We start from the raw sequence: 7,505 nt of genomic DNA on the forward strand, positions 1-7,505 counted from the left end.
GAGGTTTCAACTTTTGCTTTGGTCTAAGTATCCTTATTACTATCACCCCATATTGAATTTCTCATCTTCCCACTGATATCCTAAGAACATCTCCTATTGGTAGCTTGAGAGCTAAGAATACATTAGATACAATAGAAAAATTATATAGTTCATATAACATATATTTGTATATATATATATATATATATACACACACAACACAGAATTATATGCATGCATGCATTAGAAAAGCATGGTCGTGAATTCTGTAGAAGCCATTTATGTGGAAACCTCTGGAGAAATCTTTCATTCTGTCTCTCCCCACAAGATAGATAATTGTAGGTAAATAATAATATAATAAGGTAAATTCAGAGGTTATAGAATCATTGCTGGTTGGATGGGAAACCCTTCAAAATAATCATTAATCAATAAATGTAAACAAATAGGTAAAACTAACAGCATGTTACAGGCACTTGTCCAACTTCTGGACAATTAACATCCTTATCAATGACTCAGATAAAGTATCAATTACACAGTCATCAAATTTTCAAATGTCATAAACTGTGAGAACATGAGATTGCACCTTTTCTTATTTTTTTCCATATAGGGACTTAGAGTAATCAATGGAAATTCCACACAAATGTATACATATATGTAGTATATATGTTTGTATATATGCATGTATATATTTATTTATACTTATATTTATATACTTTTTTTCTTTTAGCACCATAACTGCAATTTCTGCTTGAAATTTCCAGAAACCCTCAAGCTACACAAAGTAGGGATTGAATTTAAAGCCAAATTCTATCTGTCCTTGTATCTCAATGCACAAAAGAATTTCTGGGAGATGAGGCTGTTGCTGCCCTAAACCAAACCTATGCCTGCAGGCAGATGACTGCTCAGGTGAATGCCTCCAGGGGATTGCCTGTAGGGGGTTGTTGGAAGTCAATGCAAATGAGCATTGCTTCCCTGGGAGTAGAATTGAACCTGCAGGAACCTGCAGGCAGAGGTGTGTATATTTGAGGCCAACACCCTGGGTGGCCCAGGTCACTCCTTTACATACACAGCCTGAGGCCTCCTTTAAGTATTTTTTATTTCCCCTGTTAAACCTCAATCCTGCCATAAGAGAGTAAAGAAAGGTTTCTTATATATTCTTTGTTCCTAAAAATGAAGCACTAATATAGTGTTATCCAGGATTTGAATTTAAATTGTACATGTGAAAAAATCATTTCATCACTTAGATTTAGCTTACTAGTTTGGACCATGGCATTTTATACTCAGTAAAAATTGACTCGGTATTGGAAATAGACAATGGACAGGAATTCCATTAAGTAAAATGCATTTTTACAAAGTCAGAAAAAGATTGCTTATGCAATATAGTCAGAATGAAAGTAGCGATCACCTAGACCTATCCTCACATTTACTAGATTAGAAAATTAAACTCCAAAGAGATTAATCCAGTTGCCCAAACTCACTCACACTGTAGTGACAGCACCAGAACATCGACTCTGATCTTTTGACCCTAGTCCAGTGCTCCTGACAGAACATGTTGTCTTCTTAGACTTGATCAGATTAAGGGGAAAGGAAACAACAACAATAATGATGATAATAAACAACCACTAATTTAATTTAATGTAATGATTTATTTTTTATCATACTGCTTTACTCCTAAAGAGAAAGTGAAACTTAAGAGGCCAAATTGTCCAAATGGATTGTGTATATGGATTCTAATCATTGGATGATAACTAATACACACACACACACACACACACACACACACACACACACACACACACACATTTAAGCTCTAAGTTTTTCTAAGCATAGGGCAAAGAACAATCTGATGAGGAAAATGATTTCATCTCTTCCTTTGACTGAATTTGTATAATTGTGATTTTAGGAATGGGGTATCAAATCTACTCATAAATGGAAGCAAAATACTTATTAGAATTATTTACTACTTTATTTACTACTTCATTTTTATTGATGCTTTTTATCATCTTAACAAAGTACCAGTGGGAAAGCACTTTAAATGAAAAGGTAGACAAATCAAAAATTAGAAGTCATGCTTCTAACTTATGAAATAGCGAAATCCTATGAGCAATCCTACCTAACATGCCATTAAGATATATAGAAATGTGGATTTCTTTTCTGAGAGATTTGCCTATTTGGATAGTTCTATTCAGGTCAAACTTTGTTTACCATTAAACTCCACCATTTAAGGAACACACACAAGACACGACTAAAGAAAGAAATATGTTAGTCTTTAAATACATTTAATTCCACATCATGATTATGCCAAAAAAAACCAAACATGAGTCCAGTAATACTAGATATTTACCCCAAAGAGATCCCAAAGAGAAAAGGAACTACAGGTATAAAAATATTTAGAGTAAATCTTTTTGTGGTGGGAAATAATTGGAAATTGAGGAAATGCCTATCAATTGGGGAAATTGCTGAACAAGTTATGTTATTTGATTGTGATACTATTGTGATATAAGAAATGATTTCAGAAAAGCCTGAAGGCTTACATGAACTGATACAAAGTGAAATGAGCAGAACCAGAACATTGTGCACAGTAACAGCAATTTTGAAAAGATGATCAACTATGAATGATTTAACTCTTTTCAGCTAATCCAATGATTCAGCAATCTCAATGATTTGAGATAATTCCAGCAGACTAATGAGGGAAACTGTATCCATATCCAAAGAAAGAACTAATGAGGTCTGAATACAGATTGAAGCATACTATTTTCACTTCATTTTTTAATTTCTTTTTCCTTTTTATCTTTTTCTTCTTTCACAGCATATAAAATGTTTTACATGATTGCACCTATATAACCCATATCCAATTTCTTTCCATTTTAGGGAATAAGGAGGAACTTTAGGGAGGAGAGGAAAGGATGTGGAAAAACTCAAAAAGGTTTAAATGAATGTTAAAAATTATCTTTAAATGTAATTTAAAAAACTATTTAAAAAAATTACACATCATGTTTATCTCTAGCTTTTAGCAGATGAAGAGGCCAGTCAATTGTTTCCAGTCTCTCCTGGAATCAAAATGCACATTCTCATAAAAAAGTTGTTTTATTTTTTTAAAATAAACACTTGAGATTAAAGTACCACTCTTGACAGGAAAATTATAATATAGAGTTTAAAGATGAATTTGGTTATGATTTCAGAGACAGAGAAGACTAATGAAATACTGATACAGAACAAAATCAAAAACACACTCAAAAGAAAATGCAAACTCCTCCATTACATATCAAATCTTAATCAAATAATCTATCTTTAATTATTCACATTATGATCACTTAGAAAGTGATCATTTCTGAGTCTCAAATCTCTGTCTTTTGGCCCAAAGCCTTAGGGGTAATTGGTTTATAACTGGGTAAGAATATATTATCTATGTCTGATCTAGACTCAGCAAGAATATCTGTAACTAGTATTTAATGCTACAATTCTGGAAAGGATTCAATCAGCCAAGATATTTCTTCATTTGCTTATTTCATCTTATATCTCCACTCAACATCTACAATATTTGGAAATGGTTAGCAAATTTCCCCATAGCAAAGGGCTATGTGAAGGAGTAAGGAGTTTTGTGAAGGAGTAAGGAGAATAGTGAGTAGTTATATCAGAGATTCCAAAAACCAAAGAACTGTTTCCTCAATTGACCCCAAGAATGACAGAAAAGGAGTGACCATTTCTACCCACTAACTCTGGATGGGCTTGTGGTGGGAGCCACAGGCTGCTGGCCTATTTGGCCTTTGCTCTTTAACAACATCTCCCAAAAGGTCTGATGTAGTAGATAAGAAAAGACACCAGGCAGCTTTCCAGTGGCCATCGATCCCTCTCCAAGCCATAGTGTGCTTTGGAAATTGTTTCTGCACATGGCAGACAAGTTTGTCAGCTTTTGTTTGTTGTTCAGGCAGTGCCAGCTGGTGTGCTGCTACCGCTGCTAGTTCTGTCCTTCTTTCTCGCCTTTTGATTTTGCAGCTCGAGTGTTTACAGAAACAAAATGTATCTACCCCAGGAAAGCAACCTCTCATAAACCAGAAGTTGTCCCTTGGAGGGCATGGGAGAGATTTTTTTTTTAAAACAGGCTCCAGTCTGGACCATAGGTTTGTGCATTTCTCTTCTAGGAAAATGTTTGCCAAAGTTGCCTAGGCTCAGCAAGCATCCCAATGTGTGTATTATCACAAATCCTGCCTCTCTCTCTCTCTCTCTCTCTCTCTCTCTCTCTCCTCTTTTTCTTTCTTCCTTTCTTTGGTCATGTCCATTCTTGATTTATAAAGTATGCAGTGTCTATGCAGATGCTTTTAGAGGACTCCCAGTATTGCAGGTACTGCCAGAGCCCATTCTTGGCAAAGTAAGGACACTGTGTTCTCCATCCCTGAAGTTTAATGTTCCATTGCAAAGTCAGATCCAAGAGGAAATAGAGAGAGGAAGCCAAACCCTGCCAATGGGTGGTAGTGGAACGATATCCTTCCCCATTCTAGAGAGAGACTGCTTTATGGCAGGAGAGTTCTCACTACACAGCTACACTGCCATGCCCTTGGAAATGTTGTAAATAATCCCTGGGTGGTAAGACTTCAGAATATGCTGCAGCCACATGTTCTTTATAATCATTAGGCTGAAAATAAGTGGTTCCAAACTCTGGCAAAGATAACGTTTTGATACCCGTTGCCTCACATCTGATAATTCAAGCCTGATCACAATGAACTACTTCCAATGGGAAATAATGGAGCGTAACTCTCAACCGGGAAACTTTCTCCTCCATATGGTTCACAAGTTCCCTGGGATGTGTAATCCTACTGGGAGCACCATCTGCAAAGATTCTACACAGGCTTGTTCAGAGTGAGATTCTTCACTACGTACTCTGCAGCAAAAATGCTGTTTCCCTCCACCACCACTCCTTTCCCTTGCCAATACCTGGGCTTGAAGACTAAAAGACCAGATACTTTTTTGGACTTTTAATGAAAAATATAAATTTGTGAGTTGAGACATGGAACCTGCAGTACTGCTATGGTAACTATATATTCAACACACATGGAAAACCAAGGAAAGATAAATCAGAATTTATATGAAAATTAAGTTCTTTGTTATAAGCTTATGTAGTTGTTGATACTACAATCCATGTTATACCAATAATTGTGTATAAATACCTTATCCCTACAACTCCTCAACCTGGCTGTAAATTCCTTAAAGAGAAAGTCCATATCATACTCATCTTTACATGGTACCTGCATGGTAATTGGTACTTAGCATAGTTGAGTTGAGGGAAGAGAAAAACTAGAAGGCAGAAGGGTAAGAAAAGAGAAAGGAAAAAAAGGGAGAGATAAGAAAAATAAGGGAAGGGAAGGGATAAAGGGAAAGAAAAGGAAGAGGAAGGGAGGGAAGACAGGTGAAGAGAAAGCAAGGAAGAAGAAGGCAAGTAGAGGGACCTCTGACATTTAGTTTGGTTGAATTCATTACTAACCTTGCCAAAATAATCCATTCATGATTTTCTCAAATGCACAGTTTCCCTTTATGAATCATCTAATTAATTTTAGACCTTGATTTATTGTTTAAATTCTTATATGATCATATGATATATTGCTGGTGTCTATGGTTTACAAATTATTTCAGTTTTCTGTACATTATTCAATAAGGTATGTCTGTTGACTTGAATATTTAAAAATAAAACATTGACAAGTATTGGTTAGGATATAGTTGTGAGGAATCTACGTGCAATAATGGGAAATTAAATACACATTTTCACATGTTATCATATCCTTAACATAAAAAAATCTATCATGAGGTTTTCATAAAAGAATCTTTTTTTAAGTCACCCACAAATCTCACCAATCACCCATGTGCAGAGTCAAAGTCAAGCATGAAATTCACCTTAACATACTTTTCTAGATTATCTGTTTAGTAGGAATCGAATTCTTTAAATAATTCTTATGATGATTGTTTGTTTCACTTTGACAGCCTTGATAAGGTTTTTGCTAAAATGTCTTTCCTGGGGCAACTAGGTGGCACAGTGAATAGAGCATTGGCCCTGGAGTCAGGAGGACCTGAGCTCAAATCTGACTTCAGATACTTAATAATTACCTAGCTGTGTGACCTTGGGCAAGTCACTTAGTCCAACTGCCTTGCCAAAAATGAAAATAAAAAGGAAAAAAGTCTTTCCTAAACTCTCTATATAGTAATAAGGATGTTATAAATATACTGAAATTTTTCTAGCCATGAAAAAACTGTCAATTTAGAGGCTACCTAGTGAAGAATTTTCTCTATCAATGTAGACCATACCTCCTTTGCACCTTGGAGTCTTAGGCCACATTGACCTGAGTGCTGAGAGGTTAAATGGTTTGATGACTATCCAAGGTCTCTTATCTCTCTCTTTCTCTGTCTTTGACTGTCTCTCCCCCATTATTTTTTCTCTGTATCTCTCACTGTCTCTTTGTGTGTCTCTATCTCTTCTCTGTTTCTCCTCAATGTTTTGCTCTTCCTATTTCTTTCTCTGTTCCTATCTCTTTCTGTTTCTCTCTCTCTCTCTCTCTCTCTCTCTCTCTCTCTCTCTCTCCCTCCCCCCCTCCTCCCCTCCTCTTTCACTCTAGTTAAGTACCTAAATCTTTCACCTTGGTTCTTTTTACTCTCTATGTGTCTATATGTGTCTGTCCCTTTCCACATACACAAATATACATAAACTCATTCACTCACAAATACCCCACAAGAGAATAAACTCCTGGGTAAAGAGCATTTCTTTTTTAAACATTGTATCTCCTTCAGAAGTTGTTGAATATATGCTTATTTTGTATTTGTTCGGTTTAGATTTAAGCATTTAAATCATTTGAAGACTTTTAGATTAATTTCCATAATACTTTCATGCCTTAGATTTGTACCAAATATTATTGTTCCTATTTTAGCCACCAGGATTTGTATAGGGAATTGTTCAAATTTACATCATGGCTCTGTGATTGAACTGAAATTGAACATTTACTCCCTAGTTCTCAGTACTATACCCTATTTATCTGAATATAGGAGCCCTAACTGAGGGGGAAAATGTCTTAAGGCCTATGTTGTGGAATATATGTAATTTATATTTAAAAATAGTTTTAGCATTTTATCTTTAAAGGAAACAGATTTGAAGAAAAAGTTGCTGTCAGCAGCACCTAGTTTGATTGACAGTTAAGGTTTTCTAATAGGACCTAGAGAGGTTAGTAAACAGCTTCCCCACTGAGTGGTAAAAGACTTATTATGGAAGCTCTGAGCCAAGTGAAGAGAGTTACAATGGATATCAAAGATTTCAATAAGTACCAGGTACTTCAATCACCTGCCCAACCCTCTGAGAGAAGTCTCAGGATAAGTGGGATTGCCATAAAGCCATACCTTTCCAGAGAGGTAGAGAAAAATGAGTAAAGAACAAAGCCCAAGAGGAATCTTGTTGTGGTTCACTTAGCTGTAGGTAGCCATCAAAGAGACAATGAATTCTTGAGCAGATGTAGAGGGACTGATCCTCCCACCTCATCCCCTGGGTAAGG

Source organism: Macrotis lagotis, chromosome X (genome assembly GCF_037893015.1).
Source record: "Macrotis lagotis isolate mMagLag1 chromosome X, bilby.v1.9.chrom.fasta, whole genome shotgun sequence".
NCBI lineage: Eukaryota > Metazoa > Chordata > Mammalia > Peramelemorphia > Peramelidae > Macrotis > Macrotis lagotis.